Source organism: Dermacentor andersoni, chromosome 4, assembly GCF_023375885.2.
Source record: "Dermacentor andersoni chromosome 4, qqDerAnde1_hic_scaffold, whole genome shotgun sequence".
Taxonomy (NCBI): domain Eukaryota; kingdom Metazoa; phylum Arthropoda; class Arachnida; order Ixodida; family Ixodidae; genus Dermacentor; species Dermacentor andersoni.
The window spans coordinates 191,403,010-191,417,879 of NC_092817.1; positions in this window are offsets into that span (position 1 = coordinate 191,403,010).

Below are 14,870 nucleotides of genomic sequence, written 5' to 3' on the forward strand. Positions count from 1 at the left end.
GCATAAAGCCAGTAAATCTTTAGAATCGTGAGAGCTTAAACGCACACACACACACATACACACACACCCGTGGATGATCCGTGGGAGGGCTTGTGGAGTTGCTGTCTCATTCGTGCCCATATTCACTGTTCAGGACGGCTGCAGTTTCATCAGAACAAAAAAGACGCTGCATTGTTTTTTGTACAACACATATTTTAGGCCACTAGTAAAACACATAAGAAAGTTGGCATGCCAGCTGCAGGAAGGAAGAGCAATGAATACATTCAGAATATTAAAGAAGTTGCAGTAGGAACGATTAAAAATTATTGTCAAAGTGAGTGATAGCTTCCTTGTGTAAATGACTGCCTACTCCAACGCCACCCGTCAATAACGCAACGTTATGGGCACATCGCCAAACACACGCAGTGGCAATCTTGCCAAGATCTACCTGCCAACCTCCAAGCCAAATGATATCACGACGCAGATCATATTGTTTTAACGATAGCAGCCTAACTGAAGCTCGGTAGACATGGTAAGGTAGAAATTTTCCTAATACTGGTAAAGAGAACTATATTTATATATAGTTATATGTATACTAATATATTTTACATGAACAGCAAAATTGGCGGTATTAGGATAATTTCAAATGCACGATCAACAATTTGTTGAACGATCCAATGGAAGCTTTCTTTAAAATCCTTGCTGAAATGACTTCACTTCTTCTGCACCTCCAAAAAGCTCGACGCTCCTCGCTAAATGCACGCACGGGTCCCATTTAGTTTCCTTTTCTCTTCACACTCGAGTGGCAGCCTCTGTAGCTGACTGCTTCACTTCTGCGCGGCTCAAGCTCTTCGGTCAGTGCACGCTTTTTTTTGCGCCCACTTCTTTCTCCGCACTTGCCTGCGTCGATGCAGAATGCTCGCACATGTCCCCTGCCACATGCCCAGTTGCGCGAGCCCATTGGCCCACCTTGTCGACGCAGACGCATACCAAGTGGCTCAAGACGTTGTATTGGGCGAGGTAGCAGGAGCCAGCATCAGCAAAGTGGGTGGAGGAGGGCCCAGAGAAAGTTCCATTTTAGTACAATCAGGAAACTGCAGCGACCCTTCGGAAACTTGAACTCATTTGCTGCTACAGATCCGGGTTCTCGCAGCGAACACCGCCGTCGTCTCAAGAACAATGTCTTATTTGCGGTGCACACTAAGTCATCTTCCTCTTGTGCAGCACTGTCTGCGGTGGCGTCTGAAATAGGTGAACAGGTTCCAAAAAGCGTCAGAGTCCACGTGTTGCACAAAACCTTGTTGGCTTCTTAGTCCATTCGGCTCCCAACGGGTGACGTCTAGAACATGGCGGCTATGACGCCTCTCCGGCTCTGCAATCGCTTTTGGCGTGAGCACCTTGCAAAAGGACAGCTTTTGAAATGTGTTTCCGTAACCCATCGGCAACGGTCGCTGGCGCATGGATTTGGACACCACCTACTGCAAGCTGCCACAGGCGCATGAGTAAGTGACGGTAGTGGGCGAAGTTTAGTTTTTACTCGTCGTATAAAAGCGAGGGTGGAAGTTGAGAGTGAGGAGGTGGCTTGACCACACTATCTATTGCAACGACAGCGACATCACTGCTACGGCATCACGGAAAGGACAGAGGGACATGCCAAACTCAGTTTCGAGTTCTTTTTAGCAGCAAAATGTACAAGTCGCGCCACGCTAATAAGAAAGAAAATGCAAGAAGTATTGCCAACCTGTTTTGATAAGCAGCCGAAAGGAGCAAATGAGGAAGGAGAGGGTTCACGCTATAGGAAAGGACAGGTATTCATTCTTACGCTATAAACTTCGTCTCTTTTTGCACTAAGAATATGTAACATTAAAAACACGCTCCGAGGTATACCGCGCTTGCGCCGGCCTTACACGCGGGAAAAGAATAGCCACCGGCCATGACACTGTCCAGATAACACGACACGGTCTTCATAAGGCAGTGTCGCATACTCTGAAGTTGCTTCTCAATGATTCAACCTTGGGTGCTATTCTCGACACGCATGGCGGCTGCACGGCCGCCATTATCCGCCATGTTGACTCTCTGATTGGCTGTGGCGAGCTCACGTGCCTTGAAATTTGTGCCGGGAAACGGAAATTTTGCGAAATGTCATTTTGCGTTTTCATCAAGATGACGAAACGTGACGTAAAGCTGCAAATTTTATGGACTAATAAATTTTTTGGTCCTTGGCAGATATATTGTGATGTTAGCGCTTCAAAAAGAATGTGAGCGGTAGCGTGCAGAAGCCAGTGCAATGCATCTGCAATTGCGCGAATATGTGCTGGCGATCCAAGATATGCGCCATGCCAGCTTGCTGATTGGCTGAAGGAATATCTCGTGAGGAGCGTCACAGGAAGGGCTGTTTCGTAAACGTCATTTTGACGATGCGTGACGTTGCGCTGGGCCGCCATTGCGGAGATTTTCCGCCATAATTTTTGCTGCGACGAGCCGCGCGAATTATGCTAATGAGCAGCCATATGCAATGACAGCCGAGAGGAATGCGTATCGCCACATTTTCCCCGCCGTTTGGCGCCACGAAAATATTTTGTTCATAACGCGTGCTCATAGTATTTGCATCGCTCTCGGGTAGTGTTGGCATTTGTGTTTGGGGCCATCATTTTTTAAAACAACGAGTTTATACGAAATAAGATTGGTTGAACATAGCAAACTTTCGGAAATGTTGTCCACTTTTCACTGCTGCATTTGTATTGTAATCAAGATTAATGCCTTTTCGCACAATCAAAAGTTATGAGAACGGCCTCTTTCTAATTTATAAAAAGAAATGTACGCAAGGCGGCGCCTTGAAGTTTCCTCCCGCACCAGCGAAATGAACAAGAGATGGCAGCGCCGGCGCTTGCGTCGCGCTAGTGGATATCTCTGGCGCGCGCAACGCTATCGGTGATATTCGGCCGTTTCTCAGCCAGCCGAGTCGGGCTGAGTCACTTGCGTTTCACGAAATAGCGATAACGTGGCCGAACGTGCGCGCATCACCACTGGTAGGTCGCGTATGTTGTCTCAAGCAAGAAAACAAGCGCGTTGGCGCCAACATGCGATGACTCATTCCATTTTCCGGGGACACGCATCCTAGCTATTGAAGCAGACGACGGCTTGTACGCAGCAGACGACGGAAGCGAGAAGCGTTTTCGACGGAATCATCATATGCTTTGAGATAGCTGCTTTATTTTTACTGCGGAGGAAAACTGTTTTGCTTTACTGATAACGCTACATTCAGTGCCTTCATTTTAGTTTCTTAGGCGAAACGTCAAGTTGGCGTAACGTTACGTAAGCAAAACTGGGCCACCAGCGCCATTTTGTTTGCGTCGCGCCTACGTCATGCATCGAAGAAAATGGCAGAATGTCCAGAATAGCGCCCCTTCATGAAAATAATGTCAGGAGTGTAAACACGTTACGATATAGACGTTCGTATATATTGTCACGTGGTAGTGACGCCAAAGAACACAGTAGCAGTACTGTGAAAGACAAAACTAGCTTTTATTGGGCGAACCTGTGCCCACAAAACAGGCTACACTTAAAGCACAACGATAGCGGCGAACACAGTCGGCGATCGTCGAAAATCTGATCAGCGGGTCAAGCGCGTCGGCTTTTATACAGCAGTCGTCGAATGTTCCAGACTAATCGTTCGGACCCGCGTGCCTTCCACAAAGGTCTACACCATTCACGTCACGCGATGAAATCGGATAACACAAGGTTCGGCGACAACAGGCAGCCGGATAGAAGCATCGATAACTTTCCAGAAACTTCGGATACATGCAGGCGCATCCCGCGCTGTGCAATTACATTTGTTAGGCGGCGAAACGTGGTCGCCCGATGAAGATAAGTACACGCGTCAATATCGAGGAAACCGTGTGGTCGGGATAAACGTCGAGATCAAAGCAGCTGATATATGATTGAAGCATTACCGGCTCCAAAAGTACTCTTTCCGGGAACCGAATGATGCATTAGTATAATTGAGAAGAAGACGAGAAGACGTCAAGAAGACGAGCCGCGGGGCCCGATTTTTGTTAAACGCAACCATATGAAGGCCACATATAATGAAGCCAAGGTAAGCGTAATTAAAAATTAAATTATGGGATTTAACGTGCCAAAACCACTTTCTGATTATGAGGCACGCCGTAGTGGAGGACTCCGGAAATTTCGACCACCTGGGGTTCTTTAACGGGCACCTAAATCTAAGTACACGGGCGTTTTCTCATTCCGCCCCCATCGAAATGTGGCCGCCGTGGCCGGGATTCGATCCCGCGACCTCGTGCTCAGCAGCCCAACACCATAGCCACTGAGCAACCACGTCGGGTGGTAAGCATAGGGGGAAATATTAGTAGTTGTATATGGAATGTAGAAACGGATCAATTATAGGAAGATGAAAGTGGATGTAAGAACAACATGGGGGGGGGGGGGGGGGGGGGTTAGCCAGCACCACTCGGGCCACCGCGGCAGATGTGAAACCTCCTCTTGACCGACGGCGCCACGTAGTACGTGAACTTTATGAGTAGGCAGCTGACCAATGAACGCTCGCATCCTACTTGAAGGCATCAAACCTGCTGGATTGAAGACCCTCGCTACGAAATGAACGAGGAGTAATCTTGTGGGTTGGGCTGCCACTGGCAGCAAGTTGTTTTTTGTCCATCTATATTTGTCTGTAATTTATCGCTTCTCCATTCCACATGAAACTACAAATATTTCTCAGTATTATCTCATTTGTTTTAATATATGTTCCCTTCATGCGGTTACAATAATTTGATCATTTGAAGACCGAATGATGCGTCCTTCTTTGAAGAGAGCCAGACGCTCAACGGCCGCATAGTGGAGGTAGATCTCAAGTGGCAGGAAGGTCAACTTGAGGATGACAATTTTGGAAGAGTACACAATGCCTTTGAGCACCTATCCTTCATTCTTGAACTTTCCATTCCGCTCACGTTAAAGCACAACAAAGCCGTTAAAGCACAAACAACGCCAACAACCCCTTACAGCCGTCGGGACGCTGATTGAGTGGTAGTTTACGGGGTATTGTCTTTCTGAATATATAGTTGGCGGGTTACTCCCAGAAAGTGGGTTTATTTGATGCATAAGTCTCGCAGTGTTTGCAAGTCGGGTGGCCTGGGTCCTTGTTAATAAAATGTGCATAGTGTTGTGTGAGTAATGTGTCTGTCTTTTTCGCATGTTTGAGGCCTGCTCTCTTGAACGCGAGTGGGATGGTGTGTTGAGAACTGTTGCTGCTTCTCTGAGAAACTTTAAAATATGTAACCGTTTGTTCCGCTCAATCATCCGTTCTTTTCCAGGGTTGTGAGCGTCTTCGGCAGGCCGAAGGATAGGAGGTCCCGGATTCTCTGCGTGGAATAGCTGGTGTGTTTTTTAGTTTCCTCGTCATCTCTGATGGCCTGGAGTCCATTCTATACGTACGTGTAGAAGAGGCTGTGCGTATACGTGACCCGCGCGTTGCGGCAGGCCAACACCCTCTAGGGAATTTAAGGCCTTCTGGCTGCACCCTCTCCCCTTGAGCTATGTCACGCAAAAGAGGCTCACATAGAAGTTCCGTGCAGCGTGCCACGAAGCTACGAGCGGCGCACCTGTGTTGAAAATGAGATGCGGAAGACCGAGTGGGCGACGACGGCGATAACAATTCGATTAGTTCCGGGAACCCTGCCGCTCACTGGATAGCTTCGGGGTTGCGACAAGCTGCGACATGCTTCCCAGCGCACTTTTTTTTTCTGGACGGGAACCGAGCATGTAGTATCTGCGCTTGTGCTGCGATTGCGGTTGTATGTCCGGCAAGCCTTCATTGCTGCGGAATGTGGATTACGTTCATGCCAGGATATGCCTAATAAGTGCTGCGTGTCCAATTGCTGGAACGATTACAAACCGGGGCCGAAAAATTATGCGTTCATGTTTCCGCAATATCAATGACAGAAAAGTGGGTGCCAATGTTAAGGCAAAGAAGAGAAAAGCTGGAATTCTGAGGAATAAGGCAGCTGTTTCTTTGTAAATAGTTGCACGAATGTTTTGTATCTCTGTTGCTAAAGTCATTTGACGTGTTGTAAATATATGGACTGCGGTACTGTATGTAGTAATGCCTCGAAAGCGAAATTATTCATTTAGAGCCTAATATAGACTGGAATAAATACACGTGTCCTGAATGTGAAGAAGGGCACACCAGTGAAGTTGACTTGATATATGTGTTATGGTGCAGCGCTAACATTTTGTTGAAGAACTTTTGTGGTCGCATGAACGGCAAACTCTTTCACGCCGACGATAAATCAAGGCAAGGAAGCTACTCTGGAGAAGAGGGCAGCACTGTGACTTTTCAATATATGCCACGCTCCCTGTCATCATTTACCCGAAATTCGTTCTCAATCCTAAGGTTGAACCATTTCATTTTTTTATGAACGGGCTTTTTAATAATGCAGTGCGTAAATAGTTTTGCATAAATAAAATAATCTTGGTACACGCTCTGTTCTCTGCGGGCCATCTGCTCAACTATGGCTAAAGAAATACAATAACTGTGCTCTGGTTAACGTTACCCATAAGGGCGCGATCCCTTCATTCAACCCGTATCCCCGAGCACGCCGTCGGCCTCTTTTCCGTGACGTCCTTCGCTGAGCGCTCAGGCCTTCTCTTGTCTAGGTGATGTTGGGCAGGCACGCCCCCTCGCTCCCTCCCCCACGTTGACCTCTCCCGTGCGGACCGGTCGTTCCTCCTTCGCCTGCGCGTCGTGTGCTACCTCTCGGCCGCCACACTCCACAGGCTCAGGGGAAGTGGCAGCCCCGTGTGCAGCAGCTGCGCCGATTTCGAGACGCCCGAACACCTCCTCCTCCACTGTCCCGCTTTCAGCGTGGAGCGAGCGGACTTGCGCTCTTCGTATCGGCGTTTGGGACTGCCTTCCGACACGACGAACGCGCTGCTTTTCCCTGCAGCACACGCGTCCATCGTCAAGCGTGCACTTTCGGCACTGCTTGACTTTTGCAATGCAACGAACGTTTTAGTGCACTTTGGAAGCATCGCGTTTCCTACCTTGTGCAGTGGGGCTCTGAGCCTCACATTCGCTTCTTCAACTTTTTTTATTATTTTTTTTTTTTGCCACCTTCTTCTGGTCTCTCTCTCCTTCATCTTTTTCTCCCCACACCCCTTTCCCCGTGCAGTGCCCTTGAAGTGTCCTCCTCTGAGAGACAGTTACGGCGCTGCACTTATCTCTTCCCTTCCACTTTAAGAAGTCACTACTACTGCTACTGTACGTGGAACACTGTGCGCATGTGTAAAGGCAGGTCATCGTTTTGAATGCATCTGCAATCACCGTGGCTGTCTGTTCGGATTGCAATCGCGCCAGATGTATGTGTCATTTCCGTTATGGCAAGCATTATCGCCAGCAATTCCGCGTCCTGAAGCACCGGCTGCCATATGCTGCCTGTTTGTGCCATCGTGTTTTCACACGCGCACGTATCAGCCATGGTAGTACCTGTCGGCGCCGGCTATTCGCAATGAAGCATCTCACATCGCGCAAACACGCCTCCGCGGGTTAATCCGCCTTTTTTCATGACGCGACGGCGCATGCGCCCTGCCCTAGCGGTTTAGTTGCGAAACGTTTCGGAAGGTACGCGCGCGCGGCTGCGCAGCGTGATAGCGAGCCCTCGTACGTGTACCGCATTCGAACTCCACTGGTATATAGCTCGACGTCGGTGCGGTGCCGAAAACGGGCGTAGGATGACTGCAACGCCACTTTAAAACAGAAAGCGGCCAGGACTTCGTCCCGACTGCACCGTGAAGCACGTAGTTGCCGCCTTGCAACGGTAACCAGCAAATGTATCGATAAGCCCCTGCGTTACACTTGGACGACACTTTAAAGACATTCCCTTGCTTACGAAGTCTTCCTGCAGCACATACCGCCACCAAGGGTACGGGCGTTACTTCTTGCAGTGTTCTAACGTGTTGCTATCACGTTCATTATTTTGCCCTAATGCCAAAACTGTCTTTCATAATAAATTAACCAATAAAATTGTCCAACGGCCGAATTAGAACACGGGGCACGTGCACAGAAGCCTGATACTGTAACCATTAGGTCACGGAGGTCTTTGCTCAATAGCGGCGTGCCTCATTAGTGGGGTCACAGCTTTGACATGTTAAATCCCGGTAATTATTTTAATATATTTACCACGTCATCATACGTTCAAGTGTGGGCCGATCCCGAAGATAGTGCAGTCTCAAAATGTATGCCGATTCCGACGATTGTATAGCAAAAACAATTTACGACTCCGACGCTCCTCCTACTTCCCTCGGGCGAGGAGTGACGCGATAAAGTGCGGTGCGTGGTGACTCCGCTCCTATCTCACACCAACTCGCTCTGCCTGTCATCGACTTCAACCGGAGGGTGAACCGCCTTTCAACTCAAATACAGTAGCTGTATATCAACGCACGGGAAAGCAGGCTTCACTAGAGCGGGTTATTCAAAGTACATTTAGGAAAAAGAGGCTATCCCTTTTTTTATATGGCACGCACATACATACCGAGGGCATACAAACACACTTAAGTCAACAGAAACACGTAAAGAAGACCGAAAGAAGACTGACGAGAACTGTCTCATATGCACCCGCGTTTAATACAAGGTCGATGTGAAACAACGTTCAGACACCCTTGTTCGCGCACTCGAGAATGTCATATTGTTCAAGTAGTCATGAAAGCAAACACCCACTGTAAGCAGCATTGGCAAGAAGCTTATACAAAACAAATCAAATTAACGCGGCTGTTTTCCACAAGGAAGCTCCGTAGGCCTATCAAAGCACACATCTGTTTAGCGATTCAAGGGCAAAGTAGTTTGGTTACAGGACCGTCGTGCCTGTCCAAGTGGCTCAACGTATCGGGCAAACGAACTCGCCGTTGATGATACTGGCAACGAGTTTATGAGAACTTGCTTCACGGGAATGTATGGGTAACCGAATTTAAGCATGGACCTGGCCCTTTTTGGAGATACTGCAAAGTAGCACCAATTGGAGGTTGCATTCGTTCTCATGCATTGAAATCGAGGTATGCAAGTCGCGTCTAGTTGTAAACGATGTAGAAGGGCATCTTTTTTACGGTCAATTTTCACAGGCACAGGAGACCGCCGACTGCGGGCTACTCGTTACACAAGGAACGTCTTCGTTTGCTCATTGAACCCCATATCTTCTAATAGTAGCTCCCGCGGTGGCATAGTGGCTCTGGCGTTTACTGTAACATTTTTTACACCCTTATTCACGTTTCAGTGCGTAAATTATTTTACAGTACTACTTTGCTAATACTGAGGGCGTGGGGATCAAATGCAGGCTCCAGCGGCCGCATTTCGACGCAGGCGAAATGCACAAGCACCCGTGTATCGAGAATTTGGAGCGCGTTAACGAACCCCGGGAAGTCAAAATTCTTCCGGAGCCCCCACCACACGGCTTGCCTCATAATCATATCGTGGTTTCGGCGCGCAAAACCGCAGTAGTTATTATTTGATCTTGCGATAGTGTCATACGCAGCCTACGCAAGTTGATTCTAGCGTCAATGGCAGCCCATACTAGAGGAGTCATTTTCACGGCACTGCAATAGGGACGCAACACAGTAAAATATACATACACAGGACAAGCGCTGAACTAACAATTGACAGTTTATTGCAAACTGAAAATAAATAAAGCCAATAAAGTCTGCGTGTGCACCCTAACCCTAGCAGCTTACGCGAAATCTTTCACGAGGACTAATTTCCCATCGGACAGTTTGATAGAAGCAACCGATATGCAAAATTCGTGGTTTTGCTTTAAATGGAGAGTCTCTGTACTCACGTGCCCTTGGACTCATGTGCATGAATATGACACACGTGCTTTCAGAAAATGGCTTTAAAACTGCATAATTATTGACCATTCGCTGAAAAATGTGATGAAGGCGTGCGCTTCAAGCTGTTGCTGCGCTGGCGCCATCACTCATTAAGGCAGGCGCCAGTTTGATTAAAGCACATTTTTTTCACAGGATAGGGGGATGTTACACACGACTACGCAAACACGGGGAACAAAACAATTGCGAAGGCTTACAGGGCACATATTTTTCCGTGAGTGGCCGGCCCTCGACTTTTAACTTCCGTTGTCGGCAACCTTGAGCCAAAAGCCAGAGCTGTTATCCGGGCACTCAAACTACAACATCAGGGCAAGTTGCGAGAAAAAAACGCGATCATCCGGGCAAGCAGAAAGAGCTTAAGAAAATGCGGTCTCTGGGGAAAAAAAACCAACGTCTCCAGGACCGAGGAAAAAAAAGGCTGGACATGTCCGCAGCTCGACAAAAGGCACGGTCATCGTCTTTCTCGGCATTCGCGGTATTGTGCATCACGAATTCGTCCCGAATGACCGGGCCATGAACAGCGAGTCTTAGTGCCAAATTTCAGGGATTCTGGGGAACGACGCTCGGCGAAAACGGCCCGATCTGGGGCGCACCAGGAGCTGGATGTTGCACGACGACGATGCACCCTGCAACAGAGCGGACAGAGCACGCCACACACGCGAGTTTCTCGCCGGAAACAATGCGATTTCTCTTGTACACTTTCACCCTACTTTTCAGATCTGGCTCATCCAGTGCGCCTGGTTAACCATTCGGCCTTTCCATTATTATATCTCTTTCGTTCCAACGAGAACCAAACGGTTCTTATAACGAAATGCCTGGGTAAAATTCTATTAAATCAGTAAGTAGGTCTAGAACAAATTGTCGCGGTCGAAAGGACTTAGGCGTTAGAAGACCACTATTAGCGCAAAAAGAACAGCGTCGACTACAATCGGCGGAGTGTCCGCATATATAGGAGCAACGAATGGATTTAGTATAACGAGAACAACGGCAACGATTACAATTATCGCTATAAGTATCCCACTAATTGTTCTACATGATAGTGCCTTATGTTCCGAAGCTTATTCGTAGGCTTATTACAAGAAACGCAGATACGGAGTACCGCAGGTCAGTTTCGCGTCCAGAACTCTTCGGAGGGCAATGAAATCTCAATGCATCAACGTTTCCGCCACAGCCCTTGGCTCAGTGGGGCGTATGCGGATAGTAAACAGAGAGTGTGAAACCTTGTTACCGTTCGTTTATGTGTGTGTGCACTTCGAGGCCACGTTTACTGCGTCGGAGATCAGATTCAATAAAACTATAGGTAGTCGAAGGCCAAGACGTGGTCACAGGAGTCTGCTGGCGTCACGGTCGCCGGCCGTTCACTGCGCGTGCGCTGGTAATTCTTGGCGAGCTGTTATCGCCGGCCTTCTGTAAGCGCTTACGTGTCGCGGGGGTAACAACCCCTGCCGGCTTTCTGAAGTTTGGCAGTGGTTACGGGACCGGCACGTCGGCCGTGAATTGTTGGCGGTGCGCCTTCGTTCTGTCGCGTGAACGCAGACACGAGTGTTCAGAACTGGCGACTGCGCGTGCGCGTGTGCTCGTTCTTTGTTTATTTTTTTATTTTGCCTGTTACGTTCAATACAGTCTGATTTATCTCGTAATTATTGGCTAGGGGTACGTTTGATGAAGAGACGGATAATGAGCCCTCATTTTGCAGCGAACCATATACATATCTATATATATATATATATATATATATATATATATATATATAATCTGACAGTGGCGACATTTACCTTCTGAATAAGTTACAAGGTGTGATTTTCCTTGGTTCAATATTTTAATTAACCATCGTAGAAGAGCAATAGAAATGAATACTGCGTTGTAGTTGGCCTACTCCTTTTTCCCAACATTCTTAGAAACCACATTGGAGGTGTCTTGGTGTTCTACTACAGTCTTTATCGAAAATTATCGATACAAATTAGGACAACAGCTTGATTGGCACGGGATACATTCTTAACAAACGGCGACATTCAGTTCTTATTCAGCTCTTCACAGACTTATGAGATTTTTTTTAGATTCTTTTATTTGCACCACATTCGCACATCAGTACATAAAAATGCACCTAATGTTTGAAAGTAGCGGAAAGAAAAGCTGAATTTTAGCAGCTTGACTAGCCCCACCGGCCCCTGCTTACAAGCTTCAATCGAGCGTCCGTTTCTTTTTGTTCAGAAGGCTTGTAACTCGACACGCAGATTTCTAGAAGTTTCGTTTTTCGTCTGCTTGGTAAACGAAGTGAACCTGCCGTGGTTGCTCAGCGGCTATGGTGTTGGGCTGCTGAATGTGGCCGCGGCGGCCGCATTTTGATGGGGGCGAAATGCGAAAACACCCGTGTACTTAGATTTAGGTGCACGTTACAGAACCCCAGATGGTCGGAATTTCTGGAGTCCTCCACTATGGCGTGCCTCATAATCAGAAAGTGGTTTTAGTAAGTAAGTAAGTAAGTAAGTAAGTAAGTTTATTTTCCAGGTTCAACTGGAGGGTTTTCTGGCAAAAAGCTGCATGAGCAGCTTGACTATGTCCGAAAATCCCTACACGCAGTAGCACACGAGTGGTACAGAAATCAGACACACATACAATAGTTGTAGTCAATAAAGAGAAAACATTCACCAATTATATATACAGAGTGTAACAATCTATTGCAAAAAAAATTAAACATTAAAATCGAAAATAGAGACACTCAAATGGGCATACAAATGTTCAGAATAAAATAGGAATAATCAAGCAAACATAAAGAACATAAAATCACATTTCAACAAAATATTTCCGCAGCTTAGCTTTAGTATATCCTATTGTGTGTTTATATGTGTTTAGAACATGGGGCAGGTTGTAAGACAACATTTGTAATGTATAGTTAGTACGAAAACGTGGTATATTCAAAGTATTAATAGTTCTTGCGCGTATGTTAGCATGACGCATGTCCAAAGATGCCAGAGTCGAATAAAAATCGGCAATGGATGCCGTCGAAAAATACATTTTTTGTAACAACTAAATGTGATACAAATGGTTGACCTGGACAATGTTATGTGTTTCAATAGCATACTTGGAGGTAGTTGTATTATCAATATTGGCGATTATTCAAACAAGTTTCTTTTGCAGTGCGAGAATCTTATTTATGTTAGTTTTGGTCATTGTGGCCCATACTAAATCGCAGTAGTTAAGGTAAGAAAAGAAAAGTGCGTAATAAACTTGTAATTTACATTTTAAAGGTAAAGTTTCACGACATCGCGATAGAACCCCGCAGACGGAAGAGAGTTTCTTGCAGACAAAGTCAGTATGGGCATCCCAGTTTAAATAGCAGGAAAAATCTACTCCAAGTATTTTGTGCACTTCAACTATTTCTATCTGGTGATCTTCAAAGTGAAGCATGCAATGCGGTACTATCGGTTTGTTTCTTGCGCGAATATTATAGCCTTGGACTTTGTAGGATTAATTCTTAATTTATTCATCCTTCACCACCTAGACAATTTAATCAGTAGGTCATTACATTTCACCATTAAATCATTAAGGTTAGGGCCTGAAAGAAGTAGTGTGCTATCATCCGCGTATATTACAAAATCAATGGAAGGATCTATGCTTGCAATATCATTTATGTACGTATTGAACAAAAGGGGTCCCAATATGCTCCCTTGTGGGACACCACAACTGATAGGCAAAAGAGATGAAAGTTCATTATCTAAAGACACCGACTGGCTTCTGTTTTGGAGATATCCTTCAAGCAATGTGAGTGGTCTACCACGGATTCCGTACATTTTAAGTTTGTTAACAAGAATCGTATGATTTAAGCAGTCAAAAGCTTTAGTAAAATCAAGGAAAAGGCCCACCGCACACAAATTCTTATTAATATTATTCAAATTACTTCCTTCATTGTTAATAACGCTGTTTCTGTAGATTTACCAGTTCTGAAACCAAATTGTGACTCAGATATTACTTTATGTTTGTCAAAAAACTTACGTATTCTTGAAGAAATGACTTTTTCCAGACCTTTGGAAAACACAGGGAGTACTGAAATCGGTCTATAATTTGTTTGTACGTTTTGGTCGCCCCCTTTAAATATGACTGATACTTTTGCAGTTTTCATTGCGTTGAGAAAAACCCCGCACTCAAATGCAAGATTGTAGATGTGTGAAATAAGGGACAAATTATGGGTAGCACATATTTCAATGGTTTCATCTGCATACTGTTGATATCTAAGGCTTTACTGTTACTAATTCCCATGTACACGTTATAAACTTCATTTGCATCAGTAGGCTCGAAAAATATAGTGTCACTAAGCTGACTAGGATAAGTGGTCATTGTAATGTCGCTGAGGTCTTGAGATGAAACGTTATTAAGAAAATGCTTGTTAAAGTATTCTGCAAGTGCCCTCCCTTTTATTTTGTTGCCATTTACTAGCATAGATTTTGTGACAGTTATTCGCACGGCGACCTAGGACATCGTTTAAAACTTTCCAGGCAATATCTGGTCTCCTTGAACTGACGTTACAAAAGAGCTCCTGATAATATGATGTCTTCGCTTTCAGTAGCTCACAGTTTAATCGGTTTCTGAACCTTTTACAGTGAAGGAGTGTATCCTCTGCACGCGTTCGAAGGAACGTTTGATAGAGACGATTTTTGTCCTTTATCATTTTGAAAAGTTCTTTTGTTACCCATGGTTTTCTTATCTTTTTCGTATTTTTCGTGTACGTTTCGAGCGGAAAGTGCTTGGAATAGAAATGAAGGAAATGGTGAAAAAAAAGGTCGTACGCATCATTGACATCACTTTTCTGCAGCACACAGGACCAGTCGAAGTTCATAATGCCGTGCTCAAACGCTTCCAAAGAGGCATCAATTATGCGCTGCACAGTAACAGATTCTTTAACAGTATTTCGCTTAGCATGCTCATGCCGGAAAACGACGAACACCGGACAGTGATCGCTCACGACAGAAGCGATTGTACCAGCAGAGAGCACACTCGTTTCTATG